We start from the raw sequence: 24,825 nt of genomic DNA, 5'->3' as shown, positions 1-24,825 counted from the left end.
GGCTACAGCAGCAGAAGACCACGCCGGGTGCAACTCCTCTTAGCTAACAGGAAACTGAGGCTACAATTTGCACAAGCTCATCGAAATTGGACAATAGAAGATTGGAAAAACGTTGCCTGGTCTGATGAGTCTCGATTTCTGCTGCGACATTCGGATGGTAGAGTCAGAATTTGTCGTCAACAAGATGAAAGCATGGATCCATCCTGCCTTGTATCAAAGGTTCAGGCTAGTGGTGATGGTGTAATGGTGTGGGGAATATTTTCTTGGCACTCTTTGGGCCCCTTGGTACCAGTTGAGCATCGTTGGAATGCCACAGCCTACCTGAGTATTGTTGCTGACCATGTCCATCCCTTTATGACCACAATGTACCCAACTTCTGATGGCTACTTTCAGCAGGATAATGCGTGATGTCATAAAGCTGGAATCATCTCAGACTGGTTTTTTGAACATGACAATGAGCTCACTGTACTCAAATTGCCTCCACAGTCACCAGCTCTCAATCCAATAGAGCATCTTTGGGATGTGGTGGAACGGGAGATTCGCATCATGGATGTGCAGCCGACAAATCTGCACCAACTGTGTGATGCCATCATGTCAATATGGACCAAACTCTCTGAGGAATGCTTCCAGGACCTTGTTGAATCTATACCACGAAGAATTGAGGCAGTTCTGAAGGCAAAAGGGGGTCCAACCCGTGACTAGCATGGTGTTCCTAATAAAGTGGCCGGTGAGTGTATATCAGTGGTCCCCAACCAGGGCCGTTCCTGACCAATTTGGTACCCTAGGCAACAAATTTGTTGCCCCCCCTAAAAAATAGCTATTTTTACCACACATATTTAAACAATCACACTGAAAAAGCACATTATCGCTTTATAATTTATTATATAAAAAAAGACAAGAAGACAGAAAAAAGAAAAATGCTCTAATAACTATTCAAAAACACTTCAAAAACATAATAAAAAAAAAATACAATTGTTATTACGATATGATTAACACCCACCCGCAAAAACCTATATAAAGACACACAGAGCCCTTTAAAATGCAACTTTAAAAAAAAAAATTTTTTTTTTTTAACCTAGACCTATAATCTTACTCGCCGTGCCTTCACTGATGCAAAAGCATCTATTGCACTTTCATATGATAGTTGTTTTGGAAGGTGCACTTCTTTCCTGGACTTGGTGGGCTTGCACTTGGTGCTGATGTGGATAAGTTGGCTGTAAAAGATGGCCAGGGATGTACAGAGGTGGAAGGAAAATATTTCAGAAGAACCTCTACAAAGAGAAGAAAGTGAAATGTTACATTATATTAGTCAAATAGCTGTTGATTGGGAAACCAGCATGACATAACCATAGTAGCGCCTAAATTCTTGCAGCCCACTGTACCTGTCTACTGGATCCGGCCACTATCTTTGACGGGCGTAGTTAAAAGAAAACAAATTCTTGAAGCACTGCAACTACACGACTATCCAATAATAATTAATTAAACAATATATGAAAGCAAAAAATAAAATAAAATAAAATATTTTTTTTTACATGAAGGGGATTGCCATTTTTAATGAATTGATGACACCTTTAATAACAAATGTTTTAATTTAAATCCATGGCACCTTTAGTCCCCCATACCACAAAACTGTGAAATTAATAATTGCATATTTAATGGTGTATTTATTTAATTAAAATTGGCACTTTTAGGCAAGGCAAATTTATTTGAAAAGCACAATTTAACACAAGGTAAAAAAATGGTTCACATCACATGAAAATAAGCAAGACAATTTGAGTCCCCCATACACTTTGTCCAACTTTCTCTAAAATGGGAGGGGGAGTAAATTGAACTGAAACTAATCCACAGCTGGCTGAATACTGAAAATACTTCTAAAACAGTTTGGCTAATGATACAGTATAATTTAGCTTTAGCAGTATGTCATATAAACTCGATGTAAATAACCGCTAGCTTGCAGTTGCGCTAAGTATACGTGCTAATGCTGTTGAAAAAAGTTTTGTCATCACAACAAACCTCTGTCTTTCTTTATGTTTATGCTCCTCTACTTCCTTTTTTTCTTTATAAAATGCAACCCGCAGGGCTTTTGTCTTTTCATGTGGTCGACTCGTCACCGTAACGTCGCTCAACTGCTGAGGCTAAAAATAGCACCTTCAGTGTAGCTCGCTGGTCTGCGGGAGGTAGAGGTGGGCGGGTAAGACTAGAGTGTGTGGTGAAATTATCGCATCATAGGAAACAGTGAAGTGGGCAGAAGGCACACTAGAAAAATGATTTCAATATTATTTCAAGACTTATTACGATATGTTTTGTTGTTCTTTTGTTTTATTGTCTTGTATAATTTTTTTGAATACTGCTATCATCAAATATTATTTGAACATTTTTCTTGACGCCCTTTTGGACGCTGCGGCGTCCTTAGGCATTTGCCTATCTCGCCTTATGGACGGCACGGATCTGTCCCTGTTTTTTGCTCACGGACCGGTGTGGCGTGGGCTTTTTTTTTTTTCCACAGACCAGAATGTGTGGCAGAAAATTACAGTAAATATAGAATACCACAGTGAGGCTAAAAACGAACATTAACTGCAAGGAAAATGTAACTCACCATATGCTGAATCAACATTTTTTAACAGCAGGATCTCCTAAAACTTGATCTTCTCTAATTGTGAAAGTTTTCTTGGCTTTAGCAACAAGGTTCGTGATGAGGTATGATGCCCTCAGTGCATTCGCTTTTGTTGCCTCGTTTGCTAGCTTTTAACCACTTATAATGCAGAATGAACTTGGTTGTAGACTCCTCTTCTGGCTCACAGCAGCTAATGTCACTGCCTACATTGACTGACGTTGGGCTGCTATGTGTGTGCAAACACCCCAGTAATGGCGCCCAATCACTAGAGGGCGACATACACAAATCACTAAATGGGTTAGTCAATCGAGAAGACGGGCATATACAGTATTACAAATTTGCAACTTCGTTACAGTGATTCTGCCAAAATTGTAAAGAGCTGCCCGATAATGACTTTTTAACTGATATCCCGATATTCTCCAATTCCTAAAATCTGAAATTATTTTTCAATCATTTATTGTTTATTTAGTTTTTGCACCATGAATGCAAATAGTCTGCACACACAACAAATCCCAAGCATCTTGGTTAGAGACATCTAACTGCTGTGATAAGATGTGACGAGCCCTTGTAAAAAGGCAAACAGCAGAAGGCTTCATTTTGAAGGCAATATGCATAGTGAGTACTGACCCAAAACCAATATTCAAAAACCGATGTCGATATTATCCAATATCATTTTGAAATGCTTTTATCGGCCGATATTATCGGTTAACCGATTATATCAGACAGCTCTAGTATATATCAAGTAACTCATGTAATTTAAAAAAAATCTACTCTTTGACTGTAAACATGACCCCATCAATAGTGTTGCCGCGTTACTATATTTTTGGCTACCGACACATGCCTGTGTGTTATATTAGCCAATGCCAATACTGTACTGATACCACGTTCTTAAAAAACGTTTCATCCTCAATTCCATATTACTCTCTTAAAGCAACAGTAGGTAATTTTTCAACCTTTTATAAAATATTTTCGTGACATTTGTACTAATATGTCGACTGAGAACTAGCTGAATGACACGTCTTTTATATCTTGACTGGGGGGTCTGTAACACTTTCACCGGCACTAATTAACTTTGAGGAGGGTGGCTGGAACCCTGTCACACAAAAAAAACTACAAATGTGCAGACTGCTTTTATGGCATACGTCACTTCTCCCTTTCCCTATTCATTATAAAGACGGAAGTCGATGCGAACGCTTTTGCGTGAATTCTGCAAAGATGGCAGAGCAACAAAAGAAACAAAAACTTTTGTCTGATGAGAAAAAAAAAGCTCGGCTTTCACTCGCTGGCGTGACTCCATCCAGCGTCAACGCTGATGAGTTCGGGTGGAAGGGTGGCCACACAAAGCCACACAGTTGCTAGCCGTCATATGCTATTGTTCAGCCACAACTGGATTCATTACCTTATTACTATTTATCCTTCACACAACCGCTGGAAACAGAAATGTTGTTTAATCCATCTGCAGGCGACCAGGAGATTGATTCTTAATAGAATTTTCAATTTTTGATTGATTGATGATTTTACGACACTTTGCGGGTGTGCGCTGGTCCTCATGGGAAACGTAGTCTTCCTTAAGGCAAAGCAGTACCGCTTTTGTCCACCGGCGTTGCTAAAATCGACCAAAATTGAAAAACTACCAAACATAACTTTGACTTTAACACAGCTATTTTTTGCTTTTGTGACATCCCAAACATCTGAATAATGTTTTTCTTCTCCAGAATAACATAAACAACGAGATAAATGGAGCTTTTGATAGCAAAGTGACAATTTATTTGCACATGGCTGGACTGTTGGGCTGGGAGATGGGGCTGTTGTGGCCGCCGCGGCTCTATCGGCGGACGGGGTGGGCTTTTCCCTCGTCACCGCCTGTAGTGTCTCATTGAGATGGATATTTTTGAGTCTTTCTTTTGTGGTGACCACTGCCTCGTGGCGGAGTTCGCCTGGGAAACTTGTGCGGGCCATGTTGTGTTCCTTGGGGGGGAACTGGTTTGGCCGTGTTCATTTCCGGCTGAGTCGCGGGACACTGGAGGGTGCGGGGGACACGAGCGGCTGAGCACGGCGGCGCAGGCTCTGCTCGGCGAGCAGCACGGACTTAACGGCATCGTCCGCTGCACTGGTGGTCCCGGTCGTTCTGCTCGGTCGTCCAGCGCCTGGCATCCCGGGCGTCCTCCCGGTTGTTCTGCTCGGTCGTCCGCCGCCTGGCATCCTGGACGTCCTCCTGGTTGTCGCACTGGATCGTTTGTTGCCTGGCGTCCCAGACGTCCTCCCGGTCATCCTGGACGTCCATTCGGTGGTCTTCCGCTGGTGCCCCGGCCGTGCGGCCCGACCGTTCATTCCTTTGAATCGGAACAACTGTCAAACTGTGGCTCAAAATAGTATCAGAATCGGCAAAATAATATCGGCCATGCCTTTTTTTTAACATATATATATATTTTTTAATTAAATCGTTTTCTAATTGTATTTAACGTTACAGACATAATATGTTACACTCATCCAGAGTCTTTAGTTTAGGCTTAAGGTAGGGTTTTCAAATTTATCCCGAAAACGGCGGTAATTAATTTTTAATAAATGTATCACGTCAAATATTTACAGCAACTAATGCATGCATTGCACGACCCACTCACGCATTGTTGCGCTCAATCTGTAATGGTGCCGTTTTACCTATATAGAGAGATAAAAGGCAGCGTAAAATGAGTAGAGTGAATTTTGGCAGCCTTTGGAGCCTTTTTTAAATTGGCTAAAGCCTTACAATCCCTCTCCCTGCAATTCGAAATATCAGGGGAAGCAATGTGGGGAAACAAGGTAGCAATTGATCTTTTTCTTAACACCTTATTGTTATTTCCCAATGCAGAGAAGATATATCAATTGGTAGCACTACGCACACTCATGGTTCCACTTCCCACCATGCATTTGGGCATGGCTACAGTATCATTTACTGAAAGCTCAACAAATACACTAGATGGCAATATTTAGTCACAATATACAAAGTCACAAGTCTTTCTATCCGTGGATCCCTCTCACAGAAAGAATGTTAATAATGTAAATGCCATCTTGAGGATTTATTGTCATAATAAACAAATACAGTACTTATGTACTGTATGTTGAATGCGTATATTCGTCCGAGTTTTATTCATTTTTTTCTTAATGCATTGCCAAAATGTATATGATCGGGAAAAATTATCGGGAATGATTGGAATTGAATCGGGAGCAAAAAAAAAGCAATCGGATCGGGAAATATCGGGATCGGCAGATACTCAAACCAAAACGATCGGGATCGGATCGGGAGCAAAAAAACATGATCGGAACAACCCTAGTTTGCAATCAAGATACCTCACAAAGGTCAATGTGATTTGGCCCTGTGCTTTCATGTGTCTCTCCTAGCTAACAGACACTTTTAACTTAAAAGTGCTTTATCAGTAAAACACATGGTATATTGTAAATAAATTCCTCTAGCTCAGCAGAGCAAATAGCCTCACATGCATTTCATTTAATGTCTGGGCTACCTCCTTTCCTCTTTATGCAATAATAAGATGGAAAGTGACTCCTCAAGGCCCAACACCTCTTACAAACAGCGGGTATATAATTACAAGAAGCAGGTCTTCCCTGGTGATAAAGACACTTTAGGGGAAAGTGCCAGCGCCTCCACGGGCATTGAGTTGTTGCGCAGTAGATGTTGTTCCAGTTCATTTGAAACAAGGCAGGCAGCTATGATTAAATGAGCAGTCTTGTGCATTATGGCACTTGTGTCCAGTTGCACTTACTCTTGCAGAAACGCAGATTGATAAACTGAGTCAGCATCTTTCAGGGCCTGGCGTGTTCTCTGTCTGTTTCCTTCCCCCACAACAGGAAAGAGGCGGTCATCCCTTTAAGGGACTCTGTGTGGGGTGATGTGTAGTTGCGTCAAATTTGCAACAAATAGAGCTTGACATGTCACTGAAAATTGGAAACGTAACATTTTGTTCTTTAGGAAGCAGCTGAGATGCAGATGTGGCACAGATACGCTGTGTTCTAAACAGTGGGGGACCTTGAGTGGGCCTTCCTGTGGAGTGATACCTCCACTGGGATTTGGCATTTACTGCATAATTAAAACGGTTTTTGAAATGTGATAGATTTAAACTCGGCAGCCAGTACTTGTCTCTAAAAGAAAGGAAAAGTTGCTTGCGCAAATCCATCATCTTTGAAATCCTGCTTGGATAAAGCTGTGAAATATGGGAATCATTTATTTTACTGCTCGACAAATGAGCTTTGTCTGCTCTGAAAGAATGCTTTACGAATGTGTGATGATATTCAGGAGGAACTTTTCTGTCTTTGTGACCATTTATAGCAAATTATGGTCTTGGTCAGGCAGTTATATTGATTCAGTTTCATGTAAACTGTATTTCAAGAGTTCCAACTTTCATGTGGAGTTGAGGGCGAATCCCGGTGAGTTATGCAACTGTTGGCTAGCATGCTGCTAAGCCTGCAAAGACATAAAAGGGAAAGACAACACCTTTTATCTTCTGCTTCCTAGTGGAAAGAATCTGGTTTAATCAATTAAAAAACACATAATTTATTTTTTCTGTGTCTAACAGTAGAGAAAACTGTAAATAAAAGACATTATTTGCAGGAAGTGGCAACCTGACATGGGGGCAGACATTTAATTAATGCTGGTACTATATTAGCCAATCAAGTGCGAGTATCCCAGATCCCCCGCCCTTCCTTGTAACTAGATATGTGCCGATTACTGGTTTCAAGGTACAGTGGTACCTCGACATACGATCGCTTCGACACGCGATCTTTTCGACATCTGACGTAAAATTTTACTCGCCATTTGTTTCTAAATCCGACGATAAAAGCGGCAGTTTCTTTATTTTCTTGAAATAGGAAGCACGGCAAATTTTCTTGTGAGAGAAATCAACATGGGTTCCAAGAATGTTAGTGCAGGTGGTGAAAAAAAGGGAAAAAATTAGGGTTGGGAATCTCTGGCATGAAGCCGATTCGATATGTATCTAGATACACAGGGTACGATTCGATTAAAAAAACGATACATTTTTAAGGCCGAGCGATTCGATAGTGTAAGAACGATACGGTTCGATAGAGTGAAAATGATACGATAATAAATATTTGTTGTGTGTGTTTGAACAGTGTTTTAAACATATAAAAGACCACATTTTTAATATAGCAAAATTAACAAAATTTCATACCAATGTTATGTTTTATTTTTTTATGAAAAAAAATAAATAATGAGGCTTACTATATGACCGTCATTTTGTTGGATGGGATTGATGATAAAATAAAACTCCAGTGACAGACAACAATAAAGTGCAGCAATTCAATTAATGTGTTTCCTGGTGTTTTTAACACAAGAGGTAAGTAATTTAAGTACAAGCTTTCAACGTAAACGTCTTACAAACAAAAAATATTAATTATATGCAGCAGTTCTAGAAAAAATAAAAAAAGATTTAAACCTGCTAGTGTTATCATGAATAAATAATAAATTATGTTTTACGACTGGTATAATTGGGGGAATAAAAACATGGCATTTTAGACAGACAGGTCAATAATCATTACTTTAACCTAAAACACAGTCATTCACTAATGCATGTGCTTCGTTTTTTTATTCCTCATCACTGTCCATATCTTTTTTGAAGGGCAGATTTTTCTTGAGGAAGATCAACTAATCCACTTGTTCATCTTTAAGTAGACTGTGTTTCGTGGAAACAATATGCCGCCCTTTCCACCATTGTAGTGGGTTATTTTTCAGGGTTAAAAACTCACGATCTCTGTACCGCTCCACACTTCACACAATCTCTGTCCCATGCGAACAGATCTGGCTGCCTTCATCGCTTTAAAGTCCGACTTTTGTTTTCCTGGGTGCGTTGAAAATCAATTGCTGCACGTCGCTGGTGTCTGTGATCACACTGTCCGTTGTTTTAGCATGTTGCTTCGTTGCCACTAATAGTTTCATTTTGGGCTGTGAAGAAAATGCTACTGGAGCGTGCGTTACAGTGGTTTCGTTAGCTCTCGCGTTGTTATGACACGCCCGTGACGATCGGGTAATGACGGCAACTAGTAGCGGTTCTGCTGAAATCCATGGGAAGTTGAGGCAACCACGACTGTGAGTAGTGCTTGTCCATATTATATCATACGTGCGGTCTCAATCTAAGTGCGCTGTGTGGTGAATGACACAAGCGCAGCATGTGAAGTAAAAGCGAAATTATTATCATATTAAGCAATGCATTGAACTAGGCATTAGAAGCCGATTCTTGTGCTCGCGATAGCCAAATTCTATCTCTAATATCGGTTCATTGAATATTTAATGGCTAATTACTGTCGAATGGTAACTTTACTATCGATACATCTGTATCCGGTTTATCGGTTTATCGTTCACAAGCTTAAAAAAAATATGCTTACCACTGAAATGAATATGGAAATGCTACAAAAATATGAGCGTGGTGTCCGATCCGTGAACTGGCTCCACAATACAGCCATAGAATGTCTACTCTCAACGGTCCTCCTCTGACCTCCATTCGCCAGTTCTTATAAGTGGTCACAACACCAAAGAAATCGCCAGCTTCGCCAGGTTTCTAATCATTTATTCCATCAACTTGTGCAACACAACACACCTACTGTCTGCCGCAGCTGAACAAAGTAAACAAAGTGAAAGTAAAAAGTCCTACCTCACTCTGTCAAGTCAACCATGCGATGCGTTCAGGTACACCAAGCAAATACAATCGCCATATTAGAACCTGATTCGTTTCATTATTACAGTCATTACTATTATTATTATTGGACTAATATTATTCGGATTTTTGTTTATAATTTATTTGTTTTTCTCTGTGTAATCGCTGTTTGCAATAGTACCAGCAGTATGTATTAAGGATTTAGTATAGTTTTTCGGGCTGTGGAACCAATTAATGGAATTATAATTAGGGCTGTCAAAATTATCGCGTTAACGGGCGGTAATTAATCTTTTTAATTAATCATGTTAAAATATTTGACGCATTTAGCGCACATGCCCCGCTCAAACAGATTAAAATGACAGCACAGTGTAATGTCCACTTGTTACTTGTGTTTTTCGGTGTTTTGTCGCCCTCTGCTGGCGCTTGGATGAAAATGTTTTTAAGGGTTTCAGCACCACATGAGCATTGTGTAATTATTGACATTAACAATAGCGAGCTACTAGTTTATTTTTGATTTGAAAATTTTACAAAATTTTTTAAAACGAAAACATTGAGAGGTGTTTTAATATAAAATTTCTATAACTTGTACCAACATTTATCTTTTAAGAACTACAAGTCTTTCTATCCATGGATCGCTTTAACAGAATGTTAATAATGTTAATGCCATCTTGTTGATTTGTTATAATAAACAAATCCAGTACTTATGTACCATATGTTGAATGTATATATCTGATTTGTGTCTTATCTTTCCATTCCAACATTAATTTACAGAAAAATATGGCATATTTGATGGATGGTTTGAATTGCGATTAATTAAAATTAATTAATTTTTAAGCTGTAATTAACTCGATTAAAAATTTTAATCGTTTAATAGCCCTAATTATAATGTATTCCAATGGCAAAATCCTGCTCGAAATACGAACATTTCGACTTACAAACAAGGTCCTGGAACGAATTAACGTCGTATGTAGAGATACCACTGATACCGTCACGGTGGTATGAAACGTCACGGTTTCAAAACCGCAAAAAAAAAAAAAAAATCTGTCATACCGTCCCTCCGGTATTTGCTATTTTTTATGTCCCAAAAATACAGGGAGAAATCCCTCGCTTGCAGCTGCAACACTCAACCCTCCTCCACTGGATGTTGTTCAGTGTCAGTGAGTCAGTTGTGCTACACGATGGCAGTAGGAGGTGAAACTCCTAAACTTTTTTCCCCCCATCGGAGAAAACGAAATCGCTGGTATGGGAATACTTCGGCAACAGAAAAATTACAGACTGTTGAGGCTTAGAGGTCCCTACCCATACTCTGAATGCTCTTGTTTTAGTGCCGTTGACATCCAATCCATTTCGACTGGAAGAAGCGAATGAACGAATCCCAGTTGAAATGGGTTGGACGTCAAAATTAGCCACCGAGTTAAATGATGATGGGCCAGCTGTCGCCTCGCATGGTAATGAAAATGTGTCGCAGACGAGGAGGATCTGGCCAAAGCCTGAATTCTACTTACCGTATTTTTCGGACTACAAGTTGCACCTGAGTATAAGTCGCACCAGCCATAAAATTCCCGAAGAAGAGAAAAAAAAAAAAAACAATAAAAGAACAGAGAGAACAAGAAAAAAAAACATATAGAAGTCGCACCGGAGTATAAGTCGCATTTTGGGGGAAATTTACATGATAAAATCCAACACATAGAACAGATATGTCATCTTGAAAGGCAATTTAATATAAAAATACAATTGAGAACAACATGCAGAAAAAGTGTACAGTGCATGAACAATGAAATGCGAATATACTGTCCTCACCAGGATGCTACGGCTCGGTCCTAGCTATACAGCGAGCTAAACTCCCAAATGACGATGCTGGACGTCCGTATAATTTGCTGAATGAATTTCGTCCTTGATACCAAACAGGTTCGCATCAACGTAAATAAATGATAATTAGGTGCTATTACAGCAATGACACATATGTTTAGCATGCGTTCGCTAGCATTAGCACATCGTTCAAACAACCACACAACTGGCTCTAAGTGTCCAATCGCGGGTGGACAACACACAACAACAACAGAAAAGATGATACACACACGCGATGCTTCTGTAGAGATATTTTACAAGCATAAACGATGAACGTAGGTTCGCCGCCGTGTTTCTCTTTTCCTAACTCGCCCACTCACTCAGAGCTGCGTAGCTGTCCGTCTTCTTATGGCATGTGAGTGCTCTTCTTCACGTAAACAAGTGCGAGTGCGCCCCCACGTGGGCGTGAAAGCGCCACAAACTAAAAGCTTGCATTTCAATATAAGAAAGTCAATAATACAATTGAACACACATTGCCAAAGGCAGAACGCGAATGTGGCCATAGCTATTAAGAGTTATTCAGAAAACTATAGCATAAAGAACATGCTAACAAGTTTACCAAACCATCAGTGTCACTCCAAAACACCAAAATAACATGCAAAATGATATCATAATGTGTTAATAATTTCACATATAAGTCGCTCCTGAGTATAAGTCGCACCCCCAGCCAAACTATGAAAAAAACTGTGAGTTACAATCCGAAAAATTCGGTAATCCATTTCAACGTTGCTGAGCAGTAAACATTCCAAATGGACTTGTATCATTGTAAAAAACAGGAAAGGTTTGGTCTGGTCATTCATTCATTTCAGTGATGCATTGTATACACAGCAATCGATGGCTTCAGTAATTGGCATTGGCTCTGGATTCTCTGACTTGTGTGTCAATGAATCTCATTGCGTTCTATTGACCCAGCTCTAGTTTTCAGCGTCAGCCCGACTGCACACTAGTAATGGGGCTCGCTCTGATGAGAATGCCAAAGTGTGATCTCCGTCTTTATGTAATAATTAGGACATCTTTGTTCATATTTGCTGAACAGACAATCACAAGGGGATCATTTGCCGTTGTGAAGTTCTGTGTCGAGAGGAGGGTCACAATGGCAGAGATGGCATGTAGTATAACAAAGGCAAAAATCCTTCAGCCAACAGAGAAAGGCGGCGCTTTATTAAGTTGAAGAAAAGATGAGCAGCTCAAGTACCTAAAGGCGTTTAACGGCAGACCTTCAACAGAGAATATCTTGATGTTTCCTGGACGTATAATGTCCCACATGCTTGCCTTTGTGTTTCAAATGTATTCAAATTTTTTGCCCTGAAAAAATCCATTCTCCTTCACTTCAGTATGTCGTGCATATCTTTTGACCTACCTCACTCAGTGTGAGCCAGGGGCACAGTCATGTTGGCAGTGGCGCCTTTGTTTCACCATATCTGCTAATGGTCTCCCATGTTAAATGCTGCTGCTGGGCTACTGAAGCCTGTAAGCCTTGTCAGCAGTTGCCATGGAGAAGAAGCAGGTCACTCGATGTTTGCACACATCCAGTACATTGTATGCAGTGCTATCTCCAATTATGATTGGGTTGTGCGCTTTTTAATGTCCAGCATTGATTCTCCTTTATTTTCATACATTCATTACTTTAATGAGTAATGATTTTCACCTAGATTTTTTTTGGTCATTGGTTTGAAATAAGATAAAAGGACTAATGCAATTATTGATGGCGCACCCTTCCAATGAACACATAAAATATACAGTATAGGTTCATTGCATTTTAAAGGTGTAAAATGGATGATTGGTGTATGGAAGATGACATCCAAAAGTAGAAATAGACATGGAGTGTGGCATTTTGATTTTGTGGTAAACAATTGACTTCAACAAACAAATCAAACATTCATTTTAGGGCTGTCAAATGATTAAAATTTTTAATCGAGTTAATCACAGCTTAAAAATTAATTAATCGTAATTAATTGCAATTCAAACCATCTCTAAAATATGCCATATTTTTCTGTAAATTATTGTTGGAATGGAAAGATAAGACACAAGACGGATATATATATTCAACATACTGTACATAAGTACTGTATTTGTTTATTATAACAATACATCCACAAGATGGCATTAACATTATTAACATTCTTTCTGTTAAAGGGATCCACGGATAGAAAGACTTGTAGTTATTAAAAGATAAATGTGACTACAAGTAATGGTCATTTTATATTAAAACTAGGGCTGTCAAAATTATCGCGTTAACGGACTGTAATTAATTTTTTAAATTAACCACGTTAAAATATTTGACGCATTTAACGCACATGCCCTGCTCAAACAGATTAAAATGACAGCACAATGTAATGTCCAATTGTTACTTGTGTTTTTTTGTGCTTTGTCGCCCTCTGCTGGCGTTTGGGTGCGACTGATTTTATGGTTTCAGCAACATGAGCATTGTGTAATTATTGATAACAACAATGGCGAGCTACTAGTTTATTTTTTTTATTGAAAATTTGACAAATTTTATCAAAACAAAAACATTAAGAGGGGTTTTAATATAAAATTTCTATAACTTGAACTAACATTTATCTTTTAAGACTTACAAGTCTTTCTATCCATGGATCGCTTTAACAGAATGTTAATAATGTTAATGCCATCTTGATTTATTGTTATAATAAACAAATACAGTACTTGTGTACAGTATGTTGAATGTATATATCCGTCTTGTCTTATCTTTCCATTCCAACAATAATTTACAGAAAAATAGGGCATATCTTATAGATGGTTTGAATAGCGATTAATAATGATTAATTTTTAAGCTGTAATTAACTCGATTAAAAATTGTAATCATTTGACAGCCCTAATTAAAATCCCTCTTAACGTTTTCGTTTGAATAAAATTGATAAAATTTTCAATCAAAAAATAAACTAGTACCTCGCCATTGTCGACTTTGCCGAGCAGTGACGTCACATGGGCTCCCTGCAGTTCTTCCACAGTGTCTTTAACTACGTAAGGAAGTGATTGAAATACACCACAAGGTGTGAATGGCGAGTTTTAAATTACTTAGAAATCAAGCCAATGAGTGTGTTTTGTCCCTCGACTGACGTCGTTGTTCCCTGTTTACTGGCTCCATCCAGAGCCGTATAAAGACAGTCGTGACACTCTGATGTCGCCGCAGGTGTTCACATGGATCCTGTAGGGCAGACATGTCCAAAGTCCGGCCCGGGGGCCAAATGCGGCCCGTGGTCAAATTTAATCCGGCCCCCAGCCTCTGTCATAAAATCAATAACGTCTGGCCCACAAACAGAATTAATAAATTGGTCAGCAGTACTGTTACCAGCATATGAAGTATCTTACACAGTAAATGCTGCTCCTCATTTACCCACGAAAAGGCAGCAGCACTCTCAGCAACATTACCCCGTGTGACCCCGAACTCCCAATTTTCTAAAACGGCGACAATCAACAAAAATAGTAAGTTGACTGTGATGGCTGGCGCTTCAAGAATAGGTGGAAATTGGACTTATTTCTTCACTAAAATACGCGACTGTCTGCCTTATTTGTAAGGAGACAGTCGCTGTTTTTAAAGAGTTCAATGTAGGGCTGCAGCTATCGAATATTTTAGTAATCGAGTAATCGACTGAAAATTCTATCGATTAATCGAGTAATCGGATAAAACAAATATATTTTTAGGTGAAGAGCAATTATAAATATACATGAGAAAACAAGACATTTCATCTAATCTTGAACCATTTTCAGTCAATCAATGTCTTTATTTTCGATGTATATTGTTGAAAACAGCCAACAATTGCATCTCAGATGTAACTAGAAAAAAAAAAAAAAAGACAAATTCACTGCTTTCACTCAAAAAACCTTTAGATCTTATTAAAAAAAAATATATATATTTATACTTAAAAATGCCATTACGCTTGATAACACACATCACTTAAAAGTTAGGATTTTTTCCCACGTGTTTCAATTGAATTTCTATTTGTGTCAAGCCATTTTTAAGTTCTAGTTAAGTTTTAAGTTAGTCTAAACTGTAAGTCCTGATAGGATTTTGTGTTTTTGCAGTGTTCAAGATAAATGTATGATACAGGCTGTATTGGAGCACATTAGGGACCAGTGCTACTTGGTGTTTTATCCAGCAATGACTACTAAGCTAAAATTGATAGTTAGCATTATTGAGTTTTTATTTTACACCCTTATCACTCCACAAAGCTATGTTATGTTAAAGCCTGTATGTAAGACACGTTAGCCACGCATCGAAAGTGGTCATAATTAATAGAAACCTAGCCCTCCGCAGGGCTAACGTTGCGTGAGCTAGTGACTCAGACAGTAACGTTAATCTTATTTTTTAGCGCTTAGCGCTCTTTATTAGCGCTTAGCGTTCTACTGCTTTAAGATGGCCGCTGTTTATTACCGCTGCCCAGACGCGGCCGAGTCTATCATATTGCATCTAGTTCAACATACATGTGATCTCTATGAGACTACTCAGATGCTACCTGCTACCAACTTAACATCACGCGGGCTAGTTTTTAGCAACGTCGGCGTAGTTTGGAGCGGCTGTCGGCTGCGGAAATGTTTTTTATATTTTTTTATTGCTACTTCCTCTACGCACGTGACGTCGGCGCATTGTCCCGCATTAAAAGTAGTCCGAGCGAAACGTGATGCTTAGAGCTGTCAAAATAAACGATTACTCGAGGTGAATAAAATTACTCGGATCAGTTTTTAAACTCGAGTTACTCGAGTTGCTCGAGTATTCGTTTCAGCTCTAGTTCAATGTGAGGCGATATTACAAAACAAGACACGCTGACATGTACGACAAGATTACAGGCAAGATACGTAGCGAGAAATTGAAGCAACTTGAAGCTAGTTTAATTTCACAGCAGCAGTATTTCGCAAGAGCCTGAGTCGAAAGAGAACGCCATAAAGGCTAGTTGCGAGATTGTTGAAATTATTAACAAAAAAATAAAAAAAAATAAAGCAAATGTGACGCACAGAATGGCTTGCTAAAATTTGCTTAAATATATTGTTCTTCGTAAAGGACGTCAACCAAGGTCGGTCCCCCACATTTTTACCACACCAAACCTGGCCCTCTTTGCAAAAAGTTTGGACACCCCTGCACCAAATGCTGCTCCTCATTTACTCATTTAAAAGGCAGCAGCACTCTTAAGCAACATTACCCCATGTGACCCTTAACTCCCAATTTTCTAAAATGGTGACAATTAACAAAAAAAAAGAAAGTTGACTGCGACGGCCGACGCTTCAGGCATAGGTGGAAATTAGACTATTTCGTCACTAAAATACGCAACAACTGTGTCTGCCTCATTTGCAAAGAGGCAGTCGCTGTTTTTAAAGAGTTGAGTTTGAGGCGATATTACCAAACAAGAGAGAGACGCTGACATGTACGACAAGATTACAGGGAAGATACGTAGCGAGAAATTAAAGCAACTTGAAGCTAGTTTAATTTCACAGCAGCAGTATTTCGCAAGAACCCGAGAAACGAAAGAGAACGCCACAAAGGCTAGTTGATGAAATTTTCTTGAATATATTGTTCTACGTAAAGGACGTCAACCAAGGTCAGTCCCCTACATTTTTACCACACAAAATCTGGCCCCCTTTGCAAAAGCAGCACAAGCAGCGCTGTAGTGGTTTTCAATGGAACCGACAGCAGTAATTGCGACATTTATAGGAAAAAGGATAAAATCGCGTATCTAAGTAGTAATTTGATTTTGTCATTGCATTATAACATATATTTAAATGCTAGTTTTACATTTGGAGGGGTAAGGCGACAACTGAAAACTATGTAAACTGTTACGCAGAAGGGAACTTTCCCATGTTTCATGTTTGTGTTAGCATTTGCATGAGAAATCGACTTTTACATTAAAAAGCAAGATGATTTAGGTTGTTCTTTTTTCACAACACGAATACTCATATATTCAGAAAATGTCTAGATTTCCTTGAATCACCTACCTGTGGTAATATATTAAAGATAGCACCATGTATAACAGTTTGTTCCCTAGTTCTAAATGGCACATCCTAGTTTGTTTCATCGCATTGACATATAAAAACACTTTAGTTTCCCCAAAAGTTTGAGGTCACGACTTTTAAATTCTATTTTCCACTTTTCTTTACCGTTGTACTAACTAATGCTTATATACTGTATATGTGTGTACATTTTTATTTTATAGACTTAGTTTGACCTGAAACACAAAGAAATTACGTTTAACAAATATTTCCCGTTTAACTCAAATTATGAATATAGCCTCTAATTTTAGCAAAACCAAACCTGTACCTTTTCAGAGGCATTTTTCATTTAGTTTGGACACAAGCAACACAAATAAAATGATTTCAAGACAGGAACAAAATTCTTTATTATTTTCTGTAACATGGTGTAATGTATAACAACTTTGATAAAGACAAACATTTTTTATTGAACAATTGGTGAAATTGGTGTCATGGTTCATTGTTTACACGTAACATTTTATAGATCAGTGGCCTGTGATGTTTGGTTGTGCAGCATGGGAAGAACAAGAACAGCAGAAAAAAATGGATGGCAATAGTCAGCCGTAAAAACCATGAAATAAAAGGCTTATTTAATGTTTTTTGCTATTTGAAAAATGGGCTTCGTGCCCAAAGCCAGCAGGCACCTGCAGCAGTCCGCAGCAGAAGCGGATCTTGAAAATGTAACCTAAAAAAAACATTAAATTAGTTTTCTATTATAAATTTGTATTTATTTTTGTTTGACATCACTTTTCATTCTATACAGATCTCTAAAATATAATAATGTCAAACATTTTGGTGTAAAGAACACAGGTTGTCTTGCATCGACTTGGTACTCTTCCATGAGGGTGATACCTGGATCAAAGCTTACAAAATCGAGCTAATTAGCACGTGAAAGCTAGTCGTGTACCAGTACTCACAAATATAGATGAGTGTGAACGTCACAAAGGGCCTCTGAAAGAGTTGACAATTTAAAAGAGGTAGAGACTTCATGAATTTATCCCTGGCGATACATTCCCAGTTAGCAGAGTCAGCTTAAAAAGTAGGAGAAAATAGCTCGTCATCTAGATAAAATATATCTATAACTACGCCATGCACATACAAATAAAGCTCAACATATACATTATAAAGCGCCTCTTATAGAATATAGACTGTTGAAAATTCAAAAGGGACCGTTTTTATCATCAACTTACCTCCAAATATACTTGACAGCCAGCTATTCGTATGAATGTGGTCCGCCCTCGTCGAAGCCATGTTTGGAACTACCCGAGGCTCCGTAACCCGGAAAACCCGGAAGTAAAATTGTATAATGGATCCCTATGGGAGTGTCGCGACTCTCTTTATATTGCTCTGGGTCCATCCATTCCATTGTCCTTCACGGTCATTTGAGTGGTGGCTTCACAACGTACTAGACCTCTGATAGTTTGTATATTGTGACTAATTATTGCCATCCAGTGTATTTGTTGAGCTAAACGAAATGTTTGAATAGAGTTTGACCAAAGTCTGAGTACATTTTATGTGTATTTTGCATAGCTATTTTGATTGGGAATGCCAGTTTTCTTTGCGTTGAGCGCTTTTCTTTTTGTGAACATTATTTTTTTTTTGAGAGATAGGAATATTATTTTTGTTGTGCTTTCACTAAATGATACTTATGTTTGTTGTGAAGGAGTTGTCGAAGCATATGTCAATTAACGGCGCGGTCCAATGAACGCCTGTGTCCACTCGCCTTTCTCAGCATCTTGGCTCTCAATGTGCAAAAAACGCCGTCTGTTTGAGACAATGCATGAGCGGTTCATTCCGCGCATGCGTTAAATACATCAAATATTTTAACTAGAGATGTCCCAATCCAATATTTGGATCGGATCGGACGCCGATATGGGCAAAAAAATGCGCATCGGTATCGGATCGGAACGCGGGAAAAATTCCGATCCAGACTTCCTATCCATTTTTTTTTTTTTGAAAGTCCGGTCCGAGTTCTCCAGCGCACCGATTTACATAATCCATTCCAGTTTTTGCTTCGGTTTCCCTAAAATCCGGTCCGTATTTTACAGCGCACCTTCAACACACTACATTTACATTACCGTCTCCCAATTTACCGAGAGACTTTATCGGCAAAAATGTCAGCTGTGTGGGATCATTTCACCTTAAAGGACGACAAAGACAAAGAGGCAGAGAGCAACATATGCCACAATAAAGTCAAGCGTAGTGGTAAAGCTGTAAGAAGTTTTAATACAACCAACCTAATCAAGCATTTAGCGAAATACCACCACAAACAATATGAGGAGTATGTTAAGAAAACCGAAGACAAAAAGAAAGGTCCTACGCAACTAACACTGGCAGAAACTTTTGCTATGCGTGACAAACTGGCACTCGACAGTCCCAAAGTCCAGGGAATAACAAGAGTCATTGCCGAAGAATTCATTCTGGATGACGAGCCATTATCTCGCGTGAGTAAAGACTCACCATCCAACACGCGATTCGGCCGTGGAAGATTCGAGAACGATTCACAAACATCCAAATTCCGATTATTGAAATATGTCAAGTAAAGCGGAACTAATACACAGCGCGGTCTTCGGGACGCAATGAGAAACTGACGGCATTGCGTCCCGAAAGTAAACATAACTTGTCTTAGATCCGGGTAATGCCAATGCTCAACTCACGGCTTTAGCTCAACTCATGCCGCTGGATAAAAAACACAAGAATACCTGACTGCTGCTACAAACTACGTCAACGTCGTTTTACTGGAGATAATAGATATCATATGTATATAGAACCAGATGCTACACGACAGACTCGACTGCGTTAGCAACATTGAAGTATTGAAAACCAGATGCGTTAGTAAACAGCCGCCATCTTAAAGCAGAAGACTTCCCTAGTAGGCTGTTGTGAACCTTCCAAGCGAACCTAATAAACTTTTTATGTAAAATACACCTAAATCAGCAAAATCCTGACTTGAATCTATCTTCAAAACAGTTTTAAAACTTTCACATGTCGAAAGTTGTCAGAAGGGAAATTATGGAATAACGGGAGCAATTTTAACAACTTTAACAGTTGATTCGCAAAATTAAATGAATTGACTGTAGTTTAAAGCTACTGATACAGAATGGGGACTTGAGTATTTTATTTACTGTTGTTAACTAAAATGTTAACTTGATACTGAAATAGTCGTTCATTTAAACCTGAGAGGCTTTTTATACATTTTTTGTAATTAATTCACGAAACATTAAAAGCATCTAATAGCTTGGGGGATTTGATGGATTTTCCACTGAGGTTGTTGGTGTGTTTTGCTTTTTTAAAGACAGTTTACAGTATTATTTGCACGTTTTACTGACTGACTATGCCATTTCTGTTTGTTATTTATAATGTTTTGTGTTTGTCACTGAATAAAAAGGTCAGTTTCTTGTTACCAACCTTTGTGTGTTATTCAAACTCACCTAATTCAGCTGGCTAGTTGTTATCAAGAGTACTAAAACCTTTTTCAACATGAGTCTGACAACTAAGTAAGGAGGCTAAATAACTTTAAACTTTAAAACATGCTGAGATAGGTCGGTATCGGTATCGGCCAGTATCGGTATCGGATCGGAAGTGCCAAACAATATCGGTATCGGATCGGAAGTGCAAAAACCTGGATCAGGACATCCCTATTTTTAACGTGATTAGTTTAAAAAATTAATTACTGCCCGTTAACGCGATAAATTTGACAGCATTAATTCATGTATCTAACCATTTAGCAGACAATTACATGAGTCACTATCAGAGGTAGGTAGTAGCGCGTTACATGTACTCCGTTAAATTTACTTGAGTAACTCTTTGAGAAAAATGTACTTCGAAGAGTAGTTTTATCAAGCCATACTTTTTACTTGAGTAGATTTGGGAAGAAAAAAACACCACTCCTCCTCCACTACTTTGGTCTACACAAGAGTCGTTAATTTTTCCTCTTAATTCTTCATATTAGATTTTTTTTTTTGTTGCCAGCGATGCCAAGAGTAGCTCTACTAATTTCACCAGAGACGTCGCAACAATAACCACATGAATCCATTATACCAATCAGACACAAGCTTGTTGTTCTATGATCACTCCAGCCTGTTCAATCATATGGCGTCTTTAAAGCACCGTAAACAAAAGGACGTATTTGACAAAGAGCGCTGTCCCCACCATGACTCGAAAGCGCAGATTTTAACCTCTTACCCAGTTTTTATTTGGCATCGATTGACCACGGAAAACCGGAGATATGATCCTTTTAATTTCATAATAGTGACTATGAAGCAACTATTCACTATTCAAACTAGGAACTATTTTCTCCACTAGAAGGCGCTCATGCTCTTTAGACGAATAATGCTTCAGTTCTGTCTTTTTTTTTTCTCTCGCCGGAATTCAGTGATTTTTTTTATTTGTATTTCTTTGGCTTAATGCGGGTTATATAATGGGTTATTGTACAGTATCATTATAACAACAGTGCATATAAATAACTTTGTGTTGAGAAAAAAATAATCAAACAAATTTGTAAGCATTTACTCACAATGCTTTTTTACTTGTACTTGAGTACATTTTTTGGATGACTACTTTTACTTGAGTATTTGTTTTTAAGTCACACTACTCTTACTTCAGCACATTTTTTTCCTACTCTACCCACAACTGGTCTCTATGATCCGAGTCACAAGTAAGTCCCAAGCAAGCAACCTATTAACAGTTATTCAGATAACTATACCATAAAGAACATGCTAACAAGTTTACCAAACCTTCAGTGTCACTCCAAAACACCAAAATAACATGTGAAACGATGTCATAATGTGTTAATAATTCCACACATAAGTTGCTTCCGAGTATAAGTCGCACCCGCAGCCAAACTATGAAAAAAAAAAACTGCGACTTATAGTCCGAAAAATAAGGTATATAACTAAAGCCGTTATATAATGCAAATAAGGTTGCTTAAAAGTTGGTGGGGACAATTTGAGCATCCTCAAAAGTTGGTAGTGTTATGTCCCTACCTGTTGTGGGCAAGTTGAGTCGAGTTGCGAGGTTTTGTCGAGTCATGGGTTTGTCAAGGCCTTCACCATTGTTCACCAGCCCAACCAACCCACAAAATACTCAGGTTTATCTTTGAGGGTAACCCTACTCTCAATGTAAAACAGCAACAATGCAGTATAGACTTCTGGGAATTTGATTGGTTTTTGATTGCTATGATGTTCCGCGAGGGCACAGCATGAGTAGCCAAGGTGACCTAAGCGGATCACTGCAGGTGGGATCTACAATCCAAGTTTTTCGAGTCAACCTGTCGAGTCTTGAGTCATTGTTCCACAAGTGGAGTCGAGTCTTGAGTCATTGTCCTACGAGTCGAGTTGAGTCTCGAGTCATTGTCCCAACAGTTGTGTCTCGAGGCCGAGTCTGTTTTTTTTTTTTTTTTTTTTCCCCCTGTGATTCGAGTCCAATTGTCTGCCATTTAGTCGTAAAACTAAGGCTAGGTTCATACTAAAGGTCTTAATGCACGAATCTGATTTTTTTCGTGTTTTTTCGACTCGAGTCAGGCATTAACTTGACGGTCTGAACGTGACAAGTCGCATAAAAGTGGACCATTTCAAATTCGATCAGGGTCACTTTCGTATGTGGTTCAAATCTGATCTGGGCCACATTTTCCCAGCGGTCTGTACTGTCAAGTCTCCCAAATCGGAATTCATGCAGCAATTTCGTCATCAAAAAGCGAGTAAGACGCTACGGTAGCGGTGCAGCTGTACGTTATTAGCGCCTAGCTTGCATTGAACACGGCTTTTGGGGAAGGGCCGGGCTTGACAACAGTCATTAAAAAATAAAAATGGGTTGAGGAAAAGCCTGAGAATGATCGGTTTTCTGCTTTATATGAGCAGACATTCAACATTGCTTACACGGCCGAGAGTCGGAGCAAACTGCCCGTATGTGTGTGTGACATGCTATTGATCCATATAAAGTTGCATATAAGCCTAAACGGGGATTATTTATCTCTTTTATTTGTGTCTTCTTTTTGAAAAGCAAAATATGATATCCCTGGAATGAGGGATGACAGCCAGCATGTGTGGTCATTTGTTTTGATGCTTCTGCGCACGCGGGTCTTCTTGCTCAGCGCGTCTCGGACTGCGTATTAGTGCGCATGCGTAATACTTGAATGGTCTCAATGGCCAAAGGCAGTCTGAACGGGCACGCCAATAAAACAGATATGACAAAAAATCGGATTTGTGCATTAAGACCTGTAGTATGAACCTAGCCTAACAGTCTTGAAACTGGCATTCGATATGTGTGTCAATAAGTTTGGCCAGTGAGTGCTACATTTGTCTATATGTGTCAGTGAAGCAACACTTTAAAGAGCATACGACAGGAGACTAGAAGTCTTAAATGGCATTATTATGTGAATTAGAATCATATTTTGAGACGATTCGACTGTATACACCAATTTAGCAAAGCGCAGATGACGAGAAATTAGTCTTTTAATCTGCCGGTTAGCCACGCCTACCATTATAGGGCTTTAGCGTCCCCAACAGGTGGATGACGTCAGCGGTAGACTGGGCTCATCGGTTTTACTATTCAGCCCATTGAGGGGGAATTATTCAGAATGAGGAAAACGCGACGAAGAGAGCCGCAAAATGTCATTGTTTCAGTCTCTCTACGCCAATATTTTTACAGGATATTCTTTTTATCCAAGTATTTTTCCCCAATACCTATATAAACGGCTTGAGAAGGACCAGTCAGCCCGTCGAGGGGGAACTATTCACCACGAGGAAAAAGCGACGAAGAGAGCTGCAAAATGTCATTGTTTCTGTCTCTTTACTTCAGTATTTTTACAGGATATTCTTTTTATCCAAGTATTTTCCCCAATTGCTAAATAAATGGCATGGTCATGACAAATAACAGTCTTGTGCTAAATGGAATATGAAATAATAAAAATGCATTTATTCAGGACGACATGGCAAAATTACTCCATAATGGTCAAAACTGTCGACTTCACCTTTACTGTCGCACCTCCCAAACGATATTTTATGACACCTAAATCGGACATGTCATTTCCCTTCCCCGGCTTCGGAGAATGTAAACAAACCAAAAGGCGTGACAGCTAGCCGACATGCTAACCCGAACCGAGTGATGTTTCAAAGTCTTCGAAGCTGAAAATCACACATAACTAGCCTCAATTATTTGACATGACGACTGGGTTGTCGATTGTCTTCGTGGATCGGCAAACTGCCCAGCGGAGAGCAATTTACAGTTCATTCCTCAGAGGAGGGTGGCTGCAGTTGTTGTGCAGCTAACGTCCTGCTAATGTGCATGAGGAGGGCTTTTTACATGCCTATCAATGATCAAACGTAAGTAGTCCTTTATTTAAAGAAAGTTTGTAGAGTTTACTTTGTGATAGCTGTATTCGTATTTGACATAATACAAAAAAAGATGTTCACTCACTTCCTCGTAAGTCCAATGGTCCCATAGTAAATATCCACGGTGAATGGGAACCTTTTGAAAAAGGCGCATCGCCTCTCCCTCATACAGAATGATTTTTCTGCAGCCGTTTGACTGGCGTGATGCGAAAAATAAACGTATTAATCCGCAAAATCAGCTGAATCCTTCGTCCTCATACACGACAGTACGCTGTATAGTGAAGAGGACGTCTTCTACCGTACACGTCACAGCGCCCTCCTCCTCAATGCAAGACCGAAGCCGAAAGTCACTCACTTTCATGGCACGGGATTCAAAAAACTAAATAAATATAGC

General features: G+C 39.1%; 1 protein-coding gene across 3 annotated transcripts in view; it reads left to right on the top strand.

Moving 5' to 3' along the window:
* LOC130930991 (IQ motif and SEC7 domain-containing protein 1-like) overlaps positions 1-24,825 on the top strand; it is a 343,354-nt gene that overhangs the window by 63,642 nt on the left and 254,887 nt on the right. The window lies entirely within an intron of this gene.

This window comes from Corythoichthys intestinalis, chromosome 2 (genome assembly GCF_030265065.1).
Source record: "Corythoichthys intestinalis isolate RoL2023-P3 chromosome 2, ASM3026506v1, whole genome shotgun sequence".
In the NCBI taxonomy this organism is placed as follows: domain Eukaryota; kingdom Metazoa; phylum Chordata; class Actinopteri; order Syngnathiformes; family Syngnathidae; genus Corythoichthys; species Corythoichthys intestinalis.
The sequence above is the reverse complement of the archived record's forward strand: the minus strand, read 5'-3'. Positions and strand labels throughout refer to the sequence as shown.